The sequence below is a fragment of the Seriola aureovittata genome, chromosome 17 (genome assembly GCF_021018895.1).
Source record: "Seriola aureovittata isolate HTS-2021-v1 ecotype China chromosome 17, ASM2101889v1, whole genome shotgun sequence".
In the NCBI taxonomy this organism is placed as follows: domain Eukaryota; kingdom Metazoa; phylum Chordata; class Actinopteri; order Carangiformes; family Carangidae; genus Seriola; species Seriola aureovittata.
In genome coordinates, this window is record NC_079380.1 from 2,692,949 (window position 1) to 2,715,025 (window position 22,077).

Here is a 22,077-nt window from a genome sequence, read left to right on the forward strand (position 1 = left end):
TTGATTTATAGTGAGGCAGGGTGTCAGCGTGCGGCCGGGGCTGCCATTGTGTGTTTGTGAGGTAGTGCTGTTGTTTATGGCGGGGCCCGCGATAAATCATGTTTTCCTCCGCTGTGGGAAGACGGTGGGGAAAAATGACGGTCGATGGACCGATGATGCACCGGAACTAGGAAGAAGAAGGAGAGGAGGAAGAGATCTCAGCTCTGTCGGTTCTCCTCCTCTTTCTGTTCCGGCTCTCCTCCTTCTCTGTAACTGCTTGTCCTTTTCCTTCATGCCCTCACACACACACACACACACACACACACACACACACACACGCCCCCGCTTTTTATACTTGATTATAACAAGGGGCGTTTTATTTTTTCTGCTCAGTATGACAAGTAGCTGGCTGTAGCTGCGGGTCTTGAATTACTGCTGCGACCAATTAACGGGAGATTTGTTTAAATGTGGCTCACCGGGTCCGCCTCGGCCGCCATGAAATCTCATAAAAAGGAGCTGCCGGTCAGGGAAACCTCATCTGTCTGAGCAGGATGTGTGAGTGAATCCGAACAGCTCAACCACGGTAGCCAGGCTGAGGAGCTGCAAGGTGCCGGTTTGAGTCCATGACTTCTGCAGGCCCTGCTTTTAACTGCAAATCTCTGCATGTGCAGGAGCTCTGCAGGCACAGCTTTGGAATTTAGCTATATTAATGTCACCAACACTACCAGCAGTGATACTGTAGTAGCCTACTGAGCCCTCTGCTGCAGATGATTTTATTTAGAGGAGACCAGAGAATCCAGCTCACTTTATGGATAAAACCAGTCACTGTGTGCACGAACTCTGGGTTTATTTTTTAGAAGTTGTTTTTTTCTCCCTCTTTCTCCATGCATTTTTTTTCAATGTGTTTTCTTTGGATGCTTGAAGGAATGGAGCTGGGCGCCATTATTCATGTCAGCACTCAGCGTCTCTGCTTTTGCTCAAATTCTTCGCCCTGAATCAGACCTCCTTCTTCTTCTTCTTCTTCTTTTCTTCTTCTTCTTCTCTTCTTCTTCTTCTTCTTTGAATTGGTTGAGGAAACAAGATGCAGACACCGGAGGATTTTTTTTAATCTCCTCCTCGTTTATATTCACATGTCGCATATCAAATTCAGTTGCATTCCTTATTTACATTCTTCGGGCTGTACGGAAAACCAAACGTGTAGTGACTCAATGAGACACAGTGAATTGGTTGTGGTATTTTTAGCCTTTTCCCATTGGCAGTGGAAGGTAGGATGGGCTGAGGGGGTGGATTGGAGTAAATGTAATTTCATCGGCTAACCTCATAACTCACTGTAGTAGATGACGCTTGTGTGCTGTTGTATTTGTTGTGTGAAGCCAGCTGGTAATATATGCAAAGTGCAAAGGACAGTGAACTCAGCATCAGTTACATTTATTATATAAATACAACATCAGCTTGCAAAACACAATTCTTTATAAACAATCCATTGATAATAATAACAACAACAATAATAATAATAATAATAATAATAATAATAATAATAATAATAATAATAATAATAACAATAATAATAATAATAATAATAGAGGATGTAACTCATCATATTGTTGGATGGATGTGCACAGAGAATTACTTTACTGGACTTTTCTGCACCCACCCCCCCCCCCCCCCCACCCCATCACACCACACCGCCCCGTGTCTCTCTCTCCCTACTCGACCATCTCTACCAGTGTAAACCTTAGTGTAACCAAATTAGAGCGGCTCCGCGGCTTCCCGTCACATAATAATGGCAGGAGCAGGAAGAGGCAGCGCTTTTCAAAATGTGTATTTCTTCTGTCCGCCGCCGTGTCAAAAACAATATCCCGCCTCATTTCTGTGGACAGAGAAAGAGCCGGAGAGAGAGAGGGGGAGAGGGAGAGAGAGCGGGGGGAGTGACAGGATTTTTTCATATATATTTATATATTTCGCTGCTATCTCGACCTCATATCTGATTTGGGTGACATGGAAGCGCTGGGAACACATTTCCAAAAACAGCGGCCAGGCTGACACACACACTGAAGGTAGGTTTGAGCGTGGCCCTGCGCTGAGGGGAAGTTTAGAGTGAGCACACTTGGTATATGAAATCACAAGTTCCTACCTATAACACTGCTGCATTAAAATAGTCCTGAGTGTCACAGTGAAGAGGACGCGGCTGCAGAAGCATAAGGCGGTTTATCTTATCTTATCTCAGGCATGTGTCCACCGTTAAGTGTGTTTTGTCTGCCGAGATAGTTCCACATCAAACCCGGTTGAAATAGTTCAAATATTTGAAACGGTGTTGAGAAATGATATCACTGCCTGTCTGACATCCATTATAGCTGCTGCTGCTGCTGCTGCTGCTGTCCACGCTGCAGGAGGGAGATATTAACTCCTGTGAGGCCTCGCCGTGTTCACAACCATCCCTGCTCCCGCTTCACTAAATACAAATCCACATAGCTGCTGCATTAGCTTGTTATTTAGAATCAGATGTGGTTGTTACAGAATGAAAACACAGAGAGGTTAATGTGTTACTGCAGTGTCGTCAAACAGTCACTGACCTATTGTGACACATCTGAGGCTGAAATTAATGTTTACACCGAAACCTTCTGCATCTGCAGCATTATCCGCTCATTGTGACGTCAAGAGAATAAAAGAGGCAAATGAAAATGTTAGCTGCCTATAATGAGCCGGCTGATTTGTTTTTGTGTAGATTGTAATAGGCTACAATACTTTTCTTCTTACTTGTTGTCTTTGTTGCGCTGGAGCGGAATCACTGACAAAGATTTTTGTTATTGAACTGCGCTTTACTCTAAAATGTCCTGCACATTTAAAAACAGTGCAAAATCAGTTAGGAGAGAGAGAGTCTTGTATTGTACCGTGTTGTGTTTGCTGCTGGTCTAACGGATCATTACACTGACCCCTTTAAATCCATTTGAAATCTTGTTATAAATCTTAAGAGCTGAATGTTCTCAGCTCTGTGGTCCCTCTATGCAGATGCTGAAACACTAGGCTAAACAAACAAGGCCGATACACACATAAAATGGACATATGTGCATGTGGTCAAAGACAAGTTCGGTGCAGACCCACGCGTCTGGAAGAGGCACGCGGACAAGTCTTCACACAAGGCGCATCTTCCCACTCACTACTGCACTTTGGCAGCCATATTGTCCATTGTCTTCACAGTTTTTTTCCCAAGCATGTATAGCCTCTCTGTCTCTTTCTCCCTCTCTCTCTCCTTCTTTATATATGCGCGCACACACACACACACACGCACACGCACAAACACAAATATATATATATATATATATATATATATATATATATATATATATGTCTGCGCGTGTGTGTGTAAGCAGGGCTATTGTGTGTGTGTGAAATTTATTAAACTAATAACTAAAAAACTGTTTTTATTGGGACTACCTTTGCTCTCTGAGCTTTGCTGCAAATATTGTAAAAAGCAGAAAGGCGAAACAAAAGAAAAGCTGAAGGCTAAAAAAAACCCTTTCAAAAGTAATAATGAATCCAATGAATGAAATAGCACTGTGGATGTTTCCCATATCCATAACATTGGTGCTTATTGCTCCAATCCTCATCTAACCGATAAAACTCCGCGAAGTCCATTTAACGTTAACGGCTTTACACGTATAATAGTCGCTTGAAGATAAAACAGGTTTAAATTTCTCGCTGAATTAAAGGGAAAAGGCAGAAACCGTGAGAGCAGCGAAAGCAGGGTTCGGGTTGGAGCGGGGACTCTTCCGAAAACAGTCGAACATAAATCAAGAGAAGCGCGCGGCCTCATAAATCTGCAGCTGGACGTTAACAAGCCAAAGATTTAAGTGAAGGGGGAAATAATGTTCACAGCACAAATGACCGTCTTTAAATCAAGACGGATATTTTCGAAAAAATATTAATACTACTAATATAATAATAATAGCCCAATAATAACAATGTTATTATTATTAATATTATTATTATTACTAGTAGTAGTAGTAATACAATAATAATAATAATACAAATAATAATAACAATAATAATAACAATAATAATAACAATAATAATAACAATAATAATAATAATAATAATAACAACAACAACATTGTTATTATTATTTGGTGTAGTAGGCCTATTAGTATTTAACCTATAGCATGAATGGCCTTATCTCTTACAGGCTGCAGATATCCAGTCTCCAGATACTTCCCGGGCTTTTCCACGCCTCGCGCGCAGTGATGAATGGAAATAAATCAGTATCAGAAGCCTCGTGCTAACTCCTAATCGTCAGTGATTCAGAGCGCGTGCAGTTTTAACAGCTGAAACCGTATTCAAGAGCTCGCGGGCTGCGACTCTCAACCGGCAGAGAGCAGAAAACGAGAGCGATAAGAGAGAGACCGTGAGCTGCTGAGCCGGAAATGTTTCCGCGATGAGGGGAACGGGCAAGAGCTTCTCCCTCTCCGTCCTCTGTCTTTTTATCATGGCGGGAACAAACCAAAAATAACGTGGAAATAACAAAGCGCTTTCGTTTGACTGAACTTCTGTCTTTCTCTTTCTCCCCCCGTTCCTCGCTTTATCTCTTTCTCGCTCTCATTATGTGTGTGTGTGTCTGTGTGTGTGTGTTAGTGAAGGCATGTATGTGTGGGCAGATAACACTAATAACCTGCACACAGACAGAGAGAAAGACAGAGAGAGAGAGAGAAAGAGAGAGAGAGAGAGAGAGAGAGAGAGAGAGAGAGAGAGCGCAAAGCCGCCAAGCTCGTCTGTTTGAGATTTATTTCATCTGAACTATATCCATTTTAGCAGTGGATAACGGTGAATACCGCGAGAACAGCAGCACTCACAAATACTCAGGTACACTACACTAACATTTCCAGGACCAATGTTTTGTCTTCACGCTGACAAGTTGCATTTTAATCATATTAATGTTATGTCCCATAAAATAGAAATGACCTTATGTTTCCGAACGTTGTTTTAGTTTAGTTTTTGATATTCTTTTATTTTGTATGAACCTCAGTGTGGATTAATGGACCTACAACACAACTGCCGTGACATCTGTGTGTGGTTAAGTTTTCGCTCATCATGTAGGAGGGGTTGAAATGAAACTAGCCTATATGGTTATTTCATTCATTAAACTATTTGTTATTTTACAGATTAATGTAAAGTGTTGACCGTGGTTTTATCCCCGTCACATTAGTGGAAGTGAGCTCCGTGGTTTGACGGACAGGCCTAGAGGCTGTAGCTTCTATTCTACCTGTGAATGTGTAGCTGCTATAAGCAGCTTCCCCGTGTGTGGACTCACAGATCAAAGCACTGCGGAGTTTCTCCTTTTCCTCTCCCTTCTCTCCTTCCTCCTCACCCTCCTTCTGCTCTGATCGCTCGCAGTTTGACTCCATGTAATAACCAACACCTGGCAGGACGGACAGGCGGGTCACGCTGAACCTCGCTAACCCCCCTTGCTCACCTCAACCAACCCCCCCCCCCCCCATTATTGGACAGGAACAAGAACCAGAACCCTCCTCCTCCCCCCTCTCCCCGACTCCCCAGGATCTCGCGACCTGTCTAAGCTGTCAGTCAGCAGCCCGGTTCAAAAACAGTTCATGGTGTCAGCTGGCCTGTCCCGCAGCAGCCAGAGGTCCGAGCAGAGGTCCGGCGGAGAGAGAGGGAGAGGAGGGGGAGAACCAGGTTAACGTAAATTAGATATTCCATATTTTTTGCGCATGGAGGGGAAATCTAGAATATCTTGGTATGTAAAGGTTAAAGGTCAACGTGCACTCAAGGCTAGTTAGCAAAGTAGCAACCGAAGAACAACAGTGTTTTTGGGTGAGTTTTTGAAACGCTGACCAGATGATACCAACAGACAGGAAGGAAGGAAGGAAGGAAGGAAGGAAGAGACGAGTAAAAGAAGAGAGTGAATGTCAGAGCACGAGCCTTCTGTCTCTTTTAGTGAAGTGACAGAAGAAGATATAGAAGAGGGCGAAAGAAAGGGGCAAAGAGAGGTAGAGACAGAGGAGAGGAGCTCGGGGAATACACGGCGTCACGTTCAATCCAGAAAAGCTTTTACACCGTGGTGCTGTCTGGCCAGGACGCACCGGCCCGCTGCTGCACGGGGGAAATTTTGCAGTACAGGCAGAGGAGGGGGTGGGGAGGGGGGAGCGCGCGCACGCTGTGTGTTTTTTAGGGTAAAGTAGCACCGCGAGCCCCAGACCGAGCAGTCCCCGTAAGCCAGTGCTGTAGGTAGGCTTTAATTGTTGGAGCTTTACGTGACGTTATATTATGTTGCACAGGCGTTTCAGGCTACAGAGGCTACACCGGTGTTATAGCAGGTAACAGTGCGGTTTAAACGCCGGGGTTAACCGGCATGAAGGCGGTTTCAGAGCCGACTACACGATAGAAAAGAGCCAAGCTTTCGGGCCGACTGCGCGTAATTACGCAGCCGAAATCAGTGAAAAATACATCCGAGGTTTTCAGAGAAGGGATACGGTGATCTTCTTTCCTCCAGCCGGTGTGTGTCCGTCCGCGTCCACAAACAGACCGCATCCAGGGAATAAAAAAAACAAACAAGGAGCAGCAGCAGGAGATCCAGGAGGAGAGACGCCGCCGACAGAGCAGGTACGGTCTGCTGGGATGTTTCTCGCTCAGTGTCCCGGTGTGTGTTCCCGAGGCGTCCCCATCCCACGTGCTCCACCGCTCGACATGTCATTAATTATCTGTTGTGTGACCGTGGTCTTCTTCTCTCCAACTCGCCGAGGTATCCGTGGGATGTGCAAACTCCATTGCTAGCCAAAACTTTTTTTTTGAGTGTGTGTGTGTGAGTGTGTGAGGGTAGTTGAAGACAGATGCCTCAGAATAGGTAACAGACAAGAGGGTGAAGAGGGCGCCTCGCCATGTTCTCTCTCTCTCTCTCTCTCCCTCCCCCCCCAGTCATTTAAAAAGAGGTTTACTTGCAGCACAAAGTGCGCTGTGACAGAGAGGTGTGCGTCTGGTAGCCTATACGCTGTGTGTGTGTGTGTGTGTGTGTGTGTGTGTGTGTGTGTGTGTGTGTGTGTGTGGCAGGGAGAGAATAAGTCGTGAATAGGGACCTGACGGCTAGGTGTAAAGAAAGAAGATGCATGTGAGCCGCGCTGTGATTTATGATAGTGTGAAAAGATTGCTTACTCAAGAAGCACCCCCCCCCCTTTCCCCTCACTCCTATCCACAAATTGTCATGTCCTTTTCGCCCCCCCCCCCCCCCCCCCACACACACACACCCCCAAACACACAGCAAATGGTCCTACAAAAACAAATCATGTCACCAGATCTTAGCAAAGTGGTTATGAGTACATGTGTAATTACAACTAGGCTATTTAAATTTGAATCATTACACCTAAGTCTATTCCATAATAACTTTGATCCACCCTCAGTCTGCCCAATTTGTTGCTTTTCTCATTGTTGTAGCGGCAGCTATAGCGTTGGATCCATGCAGGAGATCTGAGGGATATGAAACCAGCCCGCAATAAATAAGAATACAATGAAATTATGGAGGTGGATGGAGGAATAACAATGTAAAATATATGTGTATTAAATATAATTTTACCAACCAGCCATCATCAGGTCTTAATCACCTTGGTGTCTTTGTTTTGAGGGGACAAGATGTCAGCATTCAAAAATGACTTTAAAAATAGTAATAACAATACATTTTATTTTTTAGGCGCCTTTGAAAGACACTTTACAACACACAGTAGTAAAAAATTAAATGTAAGTATAAGGCATAAAATACAAAAGAAATTCTAATAAATATAATTGCATAAAAATAAATCTGATTAAACACTGGTGTTGGAGTTAAACAGAATAGTTGAGTTTGAAGATGTGTGTTTTGAGGTGGGATTTGAAAATAGCAAGAGAATCAATATTACAAATGTCTTGTGGAAGTGAGTTCCAGAGTGGAGGGGCAACACGGCTGAAGGCTCTGAAGCCTTGGTGGTCAGATGGGATTAATGGAAGAGGAAGATCTAAGAGTAGGAGCAGGTGTGCGGAGGTGGAGAATAGTTTATTCATTTGTTTAGTCTGTTTATTGTTTAATAAGTGAATGGGGTGATTTCAGCTTAAATGGTTTTATATATGGTCAAACACAGTACAGATCCTATTGTATCAGCACAGGAAAAACAGCATCTACCAACAAAACATGTCAGACTATTACGGCCTTTTTTGTTTTGTTTTGTTTTGTCGTTTTCTGATTGGTTCTTCTGGAAGCGTGACCTCTGCGGTTTTCACTCACTTCCAGGTATAGAGACTTTAAAGTCAGAAAAACCCACAGCGATCCCAGCACAGCCACCATTTAATAGATTTTTTCATACATCACTGACAAACTATGGGCAAAACAGCCATCAGAGTAAAATATTGGGGGCAGGCATGCCTAACACTGTGGCAGTGTATAAAGGCTGACAGGTCTGGCTGAGATCCATACAGCCGCTTCCTCCTGCTGTAACAGCCTTAATAACAGGCCTATCTGCTGCTGGGCCAAGTGGCCTGATTATATTACAATCACTGGCTTCTTATTCTTATCCTTGTGTCATAAGAGGAGCGTGTTGTTAGGAAATGGATACCGGCCTGTTGTAGAGGTGCAGGTTGTTCAAAACTCAACGTAATGAGGCCTCAAAGCAATATAATAACAACGTAGAAAAATCAATTTCCAAGGCACTGCCAAACCACAAATTACTACTAACACATATCACTGAGTGCCACTGTCCCTGGATGCACTGACACACCAGTGCTGCAAATGTACTTTTTTTTTTTTGACCGACATGCAGCTACAGGCGCTGAGTGTCCTGAAAAACAACATCCATCTTTGGTCACACAGCTGGATACACAATGACAAACCCCCTGAAAGAGATATTCAGTCACTGCACAAAGTGACTGCCAGAGCTACAACTAAACCAAGGAACCTGCCTCTCTTCATAATACAATCTGAGAGCAAAAACGATGCATAAAGCTCCCAAATCCCCCTCATGTCCTTTGTTTAAGGCGCTGTGCACACATCAGCCATGGGACATGATGTGCATTTATTGTGACGACTCCTCAGAGAGGCACCGTACTCAACCACTATCAGCATGTCACTTTTTACAGCGTGCCGCAATATTAAAATGAAGCTTTTAATCTAAATCTATGATTAAACCTCTTGAATCTTTTTAAATAATCACTGAAAACACACAAACCACACAAAACTAAATCACTTTTGCGGATTTAACATAGCAACACTTCAATATTTACATGCTGCACATACATGCCTAGCTGCATACACTGTCCTGAGCTTTGATGCAATGTTTAAATATAGTTCTTCAGCTTTATTTCAATGTTATGAGTTTAGACAGAAATACAATCTGCCCTCTGCAAACCTTTCATATGCTTCACCTATGCTTAACCACTGAGTGCATGCACACACACACACACACACACACACACACACACACACACACACACACACACACACACACACACACACACACACACACACAGCCAGTCACGTCCACCCCTCCTCATCCCCATGCCTGACAGACTTGGTGAGCTTGGCACTTTTCATGGCCCAGGAGCAGAGAGGGCAATTTGACCCCCTACCTCTCTCTCTCTCTCTCTCTCTCTCTCTCTCTCTCTCTCTCTCTCTTTCTCTGGCATAGGGCTTTCTTTGAGGCTCAGGTTAAAGATTAGCATCTCTGATAAAGATTAACTCTCTTGTCAAAGGAAGTCGCTGATGGCGTGAGTTTCTGGTTCAGGACTGCTGATGACACTGGGGCGAGCACTTCGGGGAGGCGGGCGACCCTGCAGGCAGCGAGAGAGGAGGATAGACGCTGGGTTGAAATGTTGGCTCAACCGAGAAGATGAGCTGATAACATAATTTAATGCAACGTAGTTTAAAGAGAATTTAAAGAATAATTTGAGGCTTCCATTGGAATAAGGTTTGATTTTTGCTAATAAAAAGTGTTTAGTGCTTCAAGCTTTGAAGCCACCCCCAGCTCCCCTCTTAATAATTAATGATTTACTATAAGTTCAGCTGTGATTGTTGGTAAACTTGTGAATCTCCCTGGAAACTCTTGTGAGACCATGAATCGAGAACAGAATGAGTCTTCTTCAGCAGAGGCCTGTGGCTCAGACAGGGTTCAAATAGGTCTTTTGTACACAGCGTGAGCGTAATGCCTCAGTTATGTATCTACAGCCAGGAGCAACAGACTTTATAAGTAGAAGATCTGTTCAGATTTCAAGAGCCTGAATGAAAAGAATGTGTTCGCCAAAATAAGAGGAAGCGTGTCTTAACAGCAGAGCTTTGCCATTTCGAGTTCACTACCTGCTGCACAGCAGATGGAAAGCTGGTAGATGCAACTGAGCAGATCTCATTTCGACTGGTTGTGATGGAATGGAAAACACCAGACTCAAAACAAAAATATAGGATTTTCTAGATTTTCCACATTAAACTGCTCCATGGTTGATACATTTCAAAATAAACTTACTCAGTAGTTAGTGCACAGAAGTTGTGCTGATTTGTACAAATATATCTAACTAATAACTGAGTATGGGCAACAGGACACGGGCTGTGAACCAAAAACTCTTTCAATAAACAAACTGTAAAGGAAGATAAGCTCTCTCTCTCTCTCTCTCTCTCTCTCTCTCTCTCTCTCTGTCTCTCTGTCTCTCTCAGTAGTGCATCTGAAAAATGGTGTTGAAACTTTTGTGTCATCCGCCCAGAGCAGGAGGGGAGGAGATGAAATGTGTTGCAGTGTTGGGTTTGTCGTCGCTTACCCATTTGGTTGTGTGAGTGTGAGTGTGTGTGTGTGTGTGTGTGTGTGTGTGTTCGCAGTGATGCTGCGTGGCCGTTCAACCTCATTACACTTCAAGGAAAGCTTCGAATGGACTTGATGAAAAATGTCTTTTTAGGGAAAACGTGTGAGCATATTGACTGATCTCTGTGGAGGGTGATGTGAAGGAGATGGGTGCTCTGGTGGCCCAAAAAGGTCAAATGGCATAAAGAGACACAAAAAGGTGAAAGAAAGACAGAAATGAATTCCTAAACTATTTATTGAAAAACATGAATATGTAAATTGAAAGCCCTGTGAGCCACACCAGTATTTACTGTAAAATAAATGTCTGTCCAGTGAGTAAATATTTGCATATGTAAACAAATGTGTGCCTGAAGAGCACTTGTAGTGTACTCACTGTTTTTATTGACTTGTTTGCAGTTGAACTGAGATCAAACCAGTGAGTCGAGCTTCTGGGGAAAGCAGCATGATAAATCCTCCAGACCAAATGAAATTCTAGCTGTGGAGATCATTTGAAAAGAATGTTGGCGGGCTTCTGCCCACATGATGTCAGATTGGGAAATTGGATTCACATGGGGGGTTTGATGAACAGATAGCTTGTTTGAGGCCGAGGGATTTTCATGTTATTATTAGTTTCAAAGTTATTTTTACTGCTCAGTGTTTTAGCTGTGGAGGTTTACACTCTGCTTCTCAGATTAAAGGTGTAATGCTGAGAAAATCTAAGAAGCTTTTTTTGTTACTCTACTTGATCCTCGATGGGTCTGTGGCACCATTTACAAGCAAGGAGTCCACAAAGTTGTCATTCAGTTTATGTGGTCTGCATTTTAACACCCAGCTACAGTCATCTGACTGCACAGGCTATAATTAGAGTGTAGACTATTTGAGCTGTGACAGTTGAGTACAAAAACAGTGGTGTTCACTAAAATAACACACTGCACTGCAGCCAAACAGGAGAAGATGGACATGTCTTTAAACAACCTTGATGCCCAACAACAGTTACACGTGCATGTTTGAGCTGTAATCTTGTGACTAAATACACCTGGTACAATCAACATGTCAATGTGCACGTGTATGAAGCTTGTCAGCCCATATCACTGCGATGATTTTGAGTTTGAGGAGTGTAGCAGTTAGGTTCTGTGGGTTTATTAAAGTCACAACAAAAAAAAAAAACTGAATAATTTGAATTTTAAATTTAATTTTAATTTTAAAATGATTTTCTGTACATTTGAGTTGAAGTAAAAGATGTACAGACTTGTGGGTTAAAACATAAAATAGTACGTAACTGCTTAGTCTACTGGTTCATCATTAAATAATTATTCCAGGTCAAAGGTCACATTTGGAGCTTTGCACCAATATGTCCCTGTGTGAGGGCTTCAGTGAGGTTTAATACCAAGGCTGTAAAGTAATATCAGTGTTACTCACTCTAAAAGGTATGAGCATGTGTTTGTATGGGCTGAGGACAAAGAAAAACACAGCATAAAACTTGAAGATCAAACTACCTTGAACGCACCACAGCTGTTTTATTTAGATCCAGCACAGTCTGATAAACCTGGTGAGTATGTAAAGCTGCTCCTAAAAGGAACATATGTTACTGCATCCAAGTGTGTGTGTGTGTGTGTGTGCGTGTGTGTGTGCGCCTGTGTGTGTGTGTGTGTGTGTGTGTGTGTGTGTGTGTGTGTGTGTGTGTGTGTGTGTATGTGCCTGTGTGAAGGCAAGCCAGTGATGGCACCACCAGACCAGGCAGAGATAAGAGCAGAGAGCAGTGATAAAAATGTGTTCAGATCATGAGAGACTGTGAAATGAAGCTGCAGCAGTGGTGAGCAGATGCATTAATGTGCCATGGTTTCTGCACCTATAGTTTGCATACGTCATAAGTAACCACAGAATTCAGATAAATAGGGTTCTCTAAATGTTGATACACGTGCCAGACTCACTAAATGCAAATATACTGTGAGTTTTCAGTGTTTCCCAGGAGTCTAAAGCTGCTGCTCCTTCACCTTCCTTTGTTGCCTCCATATTTCTGCTGCTGCTCCATCCTTCATTCCAAACGTTCACTTCATCCAGCGTGAGAAAAACACTCGTCTACATTGTTTTATTTGGATGCATGACTTCAGTCCCCCTCTCCACCTCAGTCTGTGCTTCTACTCAAAATTTGGCTCATCAGCTGTTTTGGGGCTCTGGAGGCGGCCTCCTCCCTTTGTCTCGGCCTATAGGCTAGCTGGCTAAGCTAGTCGGCCCCCTTCATCACTTTCAGGGCAACTTTAGACTAGTCCACTCCTGCTCCGTGGCTCCAAATTTCCCGACTAACCCTCAGGGCTGAAGGGGGGACACAGGGAGGAATCCCCCGGCTGGTGTTGTGATGGGGATGGACAGCAGCCAGAGCTGTGTGTGAGTGCATGGAGAGGAAACAATAAATAACTTTATAGCAGTAGGAGTAGTAGCAGTGGTGATGGTGGTATCGGCTGGTACGGGGAGGACGGGGGATCCTTGCTTTTGATTTATGTGTTTGGGGGAAGCTGTCACGAGCAGAAACAGGAGCAGCCACAGATTTTATTCCAGCACTTTAATAATAAGAGCCGCTCTGCAGCGAGGCGGACAGCAGCTTCTCATCCTGCGGCCGCGGACGCGCTTTTACAATGAAACACCTCACCTTTACAACACGGTTACCAGCAGCGGATGGTTGGATGCTTACCACCGGCCGGGACGCGCGCTCTTGGCCCCACAAGAAGATAAACCGGGCCCTGACACTGACTGTTGTCAGTGTGTGTGTGTTGTTCAGTTTGGATGAAGATGAAGTTGTGGATTAGGAACCGCTGGAAACAGCTGGATTTTTTTAATTTGATGTTCAGCAACATTTCCGACTTTTTTTTTTTTTTTTTGCAGAGCGGATTCTTGTTGTGGTGGATATGTATTTGTTCAGTGTGAATGCAGCGCGTTTCTACGCCTTAACATTCAGGCTCCACATTAGGTTTCCAATCATAGTTCATGATAATTCCCATTAAAATGAATGGGAGTCGGGAATTAGACGCGGCCCAGTTAGATTTTGGCTTCGGTGTTTTCATGTTTGGCGACTAATATTAATGTATTATTATTAAGCGTTAACGTTATTTTTGTGAGATAATTATGGTGTAACTATTCGGGTTAGGCTATTTATTATTTGAATTACTTATTTTCTTCTATTTTTAGGATTACACTCTCTCTCTCACACACACACACACACACACACACACACACACACACACACACACACGTGGTTTTACTATTATTTTGTTTTTATTATTTTGTGATGGGTGTGTGAGTATTCTCCACGAGCTGATTTATGCAAAATTGCTCCAAATTAATTATGGATAATTTTCAGTTCTCTCCATCCTGACTTTTATCTGCACTATTGATGGGAAGCGGCGCCATTTTTTCCTCGTTAAATGTTTTACAACAGCAGGGAACTCAGATAAGAGATTTTCCCCCGTTTTGTTTTTTAAAACGCAGGGAAAGCTGGTAAATGTAATAGGATGTGTAATATGATAACCAGGATCAATACGATCTGAGATCACTTCCACCCCAGCCTTCATCCTCCTCTCTGCTCTTATTGCTTTTTATTCCCAGATTTCAGCGGGAATAATTTAAGGTCAGCAATACCTGTCAGCGGTTTCTCCCTGTCGCAGCCGCTCGATAGACTACAAGAGGTCTGTGCTCTGTATCGGATTTTACCGAGACCTTTTGATTGCATCTCTCTTTCTTTCCTTTCCCTTCTCTCCCTCTATTTACCCTTCTCTCCCCCATCTCTCCCCCCTCCTGCACCGCAGTTCTTAGGAGCTTTCTGGAAGCCGCTTCCTTCCACCAAAACATTGGGGAATAAGAGGAAATCTTCCGGTGAGTTTCACTGTTTCACTTTATTACATGTGATTCTGTGAGTCAGTGCATTTGTTATTAGACATATAAGCAGGAGAATGTGGGTCGGTTAAAAACCTCATAAGACGTTTTCTGTGCTTTTCTATTTAAGGTCAAACTGTCAAAATTCCTCATAAATATGGCTGCTGATCAGATGAATTTATATTTATTTATTTATCTATTTCTCTATTTATAGAAAAAAACATAGGCTATTTTAAGTAGCGCATTTAACTATTGTTTTCTTTGTTTCCACCGTCATGTAGGCCTACTCATGTCTTAAAATTAGAATAAGAATGATTATTTATTTTATTATTATTATTATTATTATTATTATTATTATTGTTGTTATTATTATTATTATTAGTAGTAGTAGTAGTAGTAGTATCTTCATCATTAATTGTAGTGGTGGTGGTAGTTGTAGTAGTAGTAGTAGTAGCAGCAGCAGAAGGCAGTGCAGACTCAAGCTAACAGAAAAATTACTGTGGAAATATGTGGAGGAAGATTTTGGTGATTTTGTTTTCGATTGATGATTTGTTTTTATTATTTTAGTCTATGTAGGCGAAGTTTGTTTTTCTCTAAAAATCGAAGAAAATGTGTGCAGCTGAGAGCATGCCAAATGTTCCCTGGATGTGCAGTCTATGTGTGTGAGTGTGTGTGTGTTAGTGATGTAATATAATGTAATGACACGTGCTAATGTAATATAATCCAGAGGTGTGAAGGGCAGTGTGTGATGGCGGTTGCAGCCGCAGCAGGAAGCAGAGCAGGGTCGGTTCATCATTTGATAAGACAGTTATTAAAGCAGAACTCTGTAACTGCTAATAATGAAGCTAACGCTAAGAAGTAAGAACAGCAATGAAACTGTCGCTGCAGCAGCAGCAGCGTCAGATAGGGAGGCGAACTGCGGTACAAACGCTACATCACATAAGGAAACAAACACAACAATAAGCATAATTCATTCATATAGTAGGCTATATTTTAGCATTGGCGTTTACAGCAGTGCGGTGTTTCCGCTGCACACAGTGAAGCTGCGGGGAAAATATTAAATCTCGTAGTCAGAGGAAATTCCTTAGTGTCATCCTCAGTGGCCTAAATGTCTGAAGTCCCAGAGGGGAAAAAAGAAAAAATGTTGGGAGGATTTCCACAGCTCTGCAGGGCACAGAGTTTCAGTTGTGAAACCCAATATCCGTGACTCAATCCGAAACACGGAGGCGCCGATGCGCGTCTGCCATCCAAGGAAAATAAAGAATAACTGCCATCCTTTACAAGCACCGGCGTGCTTTCACAAGTCAATACATACGTGTAATCCGCACTGCTTATTTCTCCATATGCACTTCTCATCCCACACTCTTGCGCAATGGAAAAAAAAGAAAGAGATAGACAAAAAGAAAACAGCTGATTAGAGGTTTGGTTAATGAGTAATGAGGGGTTTTCAGCAGCAGTGAGCAGATCCCTCCGTCCGCACAAAGAGGTTTGAAGAGAAAGTTGCAGTCGGACACATTTCAGGCTCCCACCTCCCACCTACACAGAGCTCATCCTCTCATTTCAGCAGCCCACAGCGAATGCTATCTGTTTTAAAGTTGGGCTGTTTATACACACACACACACACACACACACACACACACTCACAGAGAGAGACGCACACACACGCTGCTGGGTGCGAGAGAACTCATAAATCTTACGTAGCCATAAACGACAGGGGTAGCGTCCTGAATAATAAAAATACAGGGAAGCGGGAGAGAACGCTATAGAGACAGAGAGTGTGTGGAAACATTGTGAGACGCGCTTTCATATTTTCATTTCCATTTTGGTCTCACCTCTCTGTCTCTTTCCCTCTGGGGCTTCTTGTCATTCTAGCTTTTTTTATTTTATTTTAGCCTACTTCACCTTTTTCTTCACATGTTGTTGCACTTCCTCCTGTCTTCCTCCCTTGTGTGTTGAACTCAAAACACAGGGAGGAACATATGCTCTCTCCTAACGTTTTCTTTCTCTAAAAAGACCTGGAAGGGCAGATTTTAAAGGCCCAAGTTCCCTCATGGCAGCCACCCAGAGCCATGCTACTTATGATAGATGTCTCTGTGCCTTTTCTGTCAGTCTCCTCTCTTCTACTTTGGCCTGATATTCTTTTATTTTTATCAACTTTATTCTGTGCATAAGCAGAAACAAGGATGTGTTTAAAATCTAACAACACAGTCTCCATATCTAGTTTCTACAGATAAACATGGGATGAGCATCAAGAAGAGCTTCATGTAAATTCAGGAGGGATTGAGGGACAGTAAAGAAAGTCTCATGTTGCCTGTAGAAATGTCACCAAATTATTTCATACAATTGCCACAAACAGGTGAATGATCAGCACATTGGTGTCTAAATGAAATGATGCCTCCCAAGAGAATTGTAAAAATATAGTCTACATGTCTTCACTCAGCTGTATGAGGGTCAAACAGTACCCAGTGACATATTTATGAGTCTGGCACTGAGTGTACTGTAGCTGCTTTCAAATAAGTGCTTTATTTGCATTTCCAGATACACTGTAAGTTTCTGTAAAGAGATAAAAACATGCAAAATAATAAGTGATATCATAGGATATAGACATGGAACATTTCTCCAGTCATGTCTACACATTTTAAGCTTTACACACGTCATTTAACAACATTTTAGGATTAGGGTTAGTCAGCAGAGAATCAGGAAGTGGGTTGTACTCCATACCATTTGATGATACCAGGTTCACCATTAATAAGAACATATTAGCCTTAGCATTGCCACCCCACAGAGAAATGGTAGGCCTATAGTAAACAGTGAATGCTTTATAAAATACACCAAGTTAAGAACAGAATGATGCGTCATGTTTCTAATAATGTTATGCATAATACTAATTCAGCTTCTAAACAGATTATATAGTTTATTTATTAGACTGATTTATTAATGTTACATTGTGAGCCTAGTTGGACTGAATATGTAAATTAGTTTGATGTTAGTGCCAATAATTTTAATTTGCATCGTCCCGGCTCAGTAAATACCACCTTAAACTAATCTACCAGCCTGAGCAAACAAGAACAGCTGTTGTAAAATTAAACTATAGGCCTAGCTAATACTACTAATAATAATCTCTTGAGGCTGCATCTCTGTCCACCATGACCCACCCTCAATAATATCATAGCCTACAAATAGAGTTACTCTTGTACCTCTAGGCCTACTATAAGATTTATGTTGCATAGTAGCATATAGGCCTAGTTTAGTTGTTAGAAAAAAACAGAAGTTGGAAAATTGTAAAGGCAAAAGAGTTCCACAAATTTAAAGCAAAAGTGTTTTTGTACCTAATGTATAAAAAGTTATGCCGAACTTCACCTGGCGAGTTGTAGGCTTTGTTGTAGCTTAGCTAACAGAAGTGCCTTATAAAAAAGTGAAATTAAAATTAAAATAGTTATTTTTGGGACAGTATTGGGACAGTAGGCTGTGTGCCTGGCTGTGGGGCTAACATAACTGACTGCATGTTTCACTTGCAGCCAGTGAAATTAGCATAATTTGTGAGTGACGCTGAGCTCTTTGATGGGGGAATCAACAAATCCGCGAGTCAAGCCCCGTTGTTTCCTCCGTTACACCCCCGTGAGCGTTACTGATACCCGGGCTTGTTGTCAACAACAGAATGAGAACACTGACTGTGCTACCACCACCACAGCTCCTACTACTACGAGCTCTTACTGCTGCTAGCCGTGTGGAATAAGCCCGGCACCTACAGCCAGAGACCAAGACTAGGCGAGAACTCAGACCCAAGACGGAGAGGGAGGACGCGGAAGGAGTGGAGCAGGAGACCCGGGAAGAGAGAAGAAGAAGGAGAAGAGGGATAAAACAGACGGATGAACAACCACCCAGAAATGCGATGGGGTGACATTTTGAGGTGGACCTGTTCCTCAGAGGCTGTCTGACTGGCTGGCTGGCTGGGTGGCTGCTTGAGCGACAGAGGCTAAAAAAGAAAGAAATTTGAGGCCATTGTTATCAGCCAGCAGCGGTGCAGGCAGTGCTGGTGCTGGGGCGGAGGGTGGAGGTGGAGGGGTTGGGTGGTGGGTGGGGGGGGGCGAACAGGCAGCAGGCAGGCTCCCGGTACGCTCGTTCAGCTCGTGTGCTAGCTAGCCTGCCTGTAGCCTAAACCGAACCCGTGTGTTTATTCTGCCCGTGTTTATCGAGCCCCCCACCAACGACTTGAGTCCGTCCTTCCCTCCTCATCAGCCGGTCGTTCATGCCACACGGTGTCCGGTTCGCCGCCGTCGCGCAGCCCTCTCTGCCGCTGCCGCCGCCGCTGCTGCTGCCGCTGGCTCCAGGAGGTGTTGTTGTGGTGGTAGTTGCGAGCAGTCGTGCTGGTCTCAAGACAGCACCGGAGGAGCAGCAGCGGAGGAAAACGGAGAGAGAGAACGACCGGATTCGTTTTTTATTTAATTATTTATTATTGTTATTGATTACCTGGTGAATGTGCGGTGGGGACTAATCTGGTGATGCGGTGCTGCTGGGTCCGTGCCGGACTGGACCGGGACCACCGGTGCTAAGGAAAGGAAAGGTAAGGAGAATCACCGGCAGGCAAGCAAGGCCAGCCGTTAAATGCACGAGCTCAAACAACAAACCAGAAATACAGAGCGTGTTTGTTCGCTGTGCAGTTTGTGAACGGCGGAGTGGCTGGCTCAGTGATTTATGGCCCAATAGACTTCAATCCCGGTTCAAGAAGAGTTCACAATGCTTTAAGCTGCCGCAGATACCCGCCGCAAGTAGCCCCCCTTCCCTCGGCCTTCCATCTCTGTCCTCTTCCTTTCTTTTTCCCCCTCTCATTTCTTCTCCATGTCTCTTCCTCACTTATAGCTATTTATTTACAAAGCAATGGCATTTTTCTTTTATGGATGATCCACTTCTCCCTGGACGTTTCCCTTCCCCACGGGCCTCCGTTTTGTTATTTTGCCAATGTCTGACATTTATTTCATTTCTTACCTAAATGTTTAGAGGCTGTGTGCTGTAGCCTAATTTCATTCATAGCTTCCATACAAGATTCACTGTTTTAGTGATTTCAGCCTAAATTGAGGCCATGAACAGAGCAACAATAGCTCTGATCAGGCCAATCCTTCATTGTTTCTGGGCACAGCTCAATATAATTACACCCCCCCTCTCACACACACCCCACCCCGTGTGTGTTAATGGGATAAGGAATATGTGGATTGTCCAAGTTAATGCATTCCCTCTCTGTCTCCATGCCTGCATAGCTCTTCATGGCAGGCGCCATTTGTAATTTTATATCCCAGGATAAAGCACAGACACTGGACACCAAGGCCGACCTCTCTCTCTCTCTCCCTCTCTCACTCCCTATGTGTGTGTGTGTGTGTGTGTGTGTGTGTGTGTGTGTGTGTGTGTGTGTGTGTGTGTGTGTGTGTGTGTTGTTTTTGTTTGGATGGCTGTTTCTCTGTCAGTATAAGTGGATTATTCAGGGAGGCGTCTAGTAAAGTTGGTGATTGTATTAAGCTCTAGTCCTACAAGCCTAGTGGCAGAGACATTACGTGTCCTGTTTAATGGCGAAACAGCAATATGATTTAATAACATATTCCTCCTACACTCAGTGCCATGGCCTCTCTCTCTCTCTCTCTCTCTCTCTCTCTCTCTCTCTCTCCTTCTCCTTCTCCTTCCTTGGGACTATTCCTCAGAGTAAATAATTAGGATTCCAGCTTGTCTACCAGAAAGATAAATGGCTGACATGTGTGACGTGCTGAGAGCTGGAGCAGGGCTGGTCTGTCTAATCCTAAAAAAGGAATAATAACAGTAATACATTAAGGAAAGGGGTTGTAGGAATTACATTGTTTTAGCGCAATTAACCCGTTATAAAAAACACTGGCAGGATGACACAGGATTTATTTATTCGTTTTTTTATTTGTTTGTTTCTTTTTGCAGGGTATATCAATTTTTATGGTTTTCATTCTTTCTTCCTTTTTCTCTTTTAACTTGCTGCTTATTGATGTATTTATTTGAAATGTAGGTTATCATCCAGGCCCAGTAGGCTACTGGTTTTATTTATTCATTTTTTAAAGTAGCCTACCACATATTTACAAATCACAGATTTCGTATCCTACAAATAGCTACAAACCATCATTTCAGATTTTTTTCTGTTTATGTTTCCTAGTTCAGGCCCAACGCTATCACGTTATTTCGCAGGCGTTGTGGCTAACTCTTTATTGTTGTTGTGTTTTTATTGTTTACTGTTGTCGACAGACGCGCACGTAGCTTCAGTGTTATGACGTTAAAACATAGAACTGACGGCCACATAACATCTGTGTGGGCTGTTGTCGCCAAATGAACCCAGGGAACTGATAATTGGTACCAGTAGGCCAAACAGCAGTTAGCTGTGGTGCTGTAGCAGCACACACACACACACACACACACACACACACACACACACACACACACACACACACACACACAGGCTCAGTGTGACAGAGGCAGCGGAGCCGCTTCACCTCTGCTTCTCCCCGTTAAACATTTTATCTGTGTGGAGGAGAATGAATGCCAGGTGCTCTCTCGCGCTGGACAAGCCGGCCTCTGGCGGCCACAGGCCCACCCCAGCGGTGAGCGTCAGATAGGGAGTCTATGGAGGCTCACACGGCTTTTTTTCCCTTAAGGGGCCATGATAGAGCACTCTGCCCGCACGGCCCTAATGGATCACTGACTCATGGAGCTTCTTTCTTTCTTTATCTGGCCTATTACTGGCATTTTCTGTCTGAGCCCAAGTGTTTTGTTCAATTGTTATTATTTTTTAGTTCTTTTTTTTTTTTTAACAGAATAGGATTAGGAAAATTAGTAATTACTGCTTTAAATCTAACCCTGATCTCCCGTGAGCAAAAATCCAAAAATATCATATTTTAGAAATATTTAGGACACCACCGTCTTCAACACAGAGATTTGATTTATAGCTACATGTCATCTTGTCATTACGTTTTTCTTTGTTACCCCGTTTAAAACTTTTAAATATCTTGACGTGCAGTTGTAATAATAATGCGTTCGTTTTCTCCGAGCTGTTAAAAATCTACTGTGATGCAAGAACAGCCTGATATTCAGCAGCAATGATGGCTTCCGGACATGCACTCCTCTGCTCGAGGATGAGTGAGGTAACAGCAGAGCAGATGGAATACAGTAAATCACAGGCTGTGCGGAAGGCAGAGGTTGACAGAAATAGGTTACCTACATCAGTCACAGGGAAAATATACACTCAGGCCACATCCGCCATTACACAACAAGAGTGTCACGTCCGGCTTTAATAACACCCGACACGATGGGGTAGTGCTTAATTACAAATACATTAAAATTAATAAACATGAAACTTCATGAATTAATGTGAAAATACCTAATATAGTCATATTTAAAACAATTCTTAAAAAATGCTTTATTTCATTTTAATTGA

At 43.2% G+C, this 22,077-nt stretch overlaps 1 protein-coding gene across 7 annotated transcripts in view; it reads left to right on the forward strand.

The window, feature by feature from the left end:
• hoxb3a (homeobox B3a) overlaps positions 1-22,077 on the forward strand; it is an 89,929-nt gene that overhangs the window by 58,139 nt on the left and 9,713 nt on the right. For 4 of the 7 annotated variants that reach the window (XM_056401207.1, XM_056401208.1, XM_056401209.1 and 1 more), the window contains exon 3: positions 14,573-14,639. The exons of 1 other annotated variant lie outside the window; for it this stretch is intronic. The gene's annotated coding sequence lies outside the window, so the exon portion shown is untranslated. Of the gene's footprint in view, positions 1-12,570; positions 13,158-14,572; positions 14,640-18,718; positions 19,204-22,077 lie in introns of those variants that run through there. 2 more of the 7 variants (XM_056401210.1, XM_056401211.1) reach the window with 2 other exon arrangements.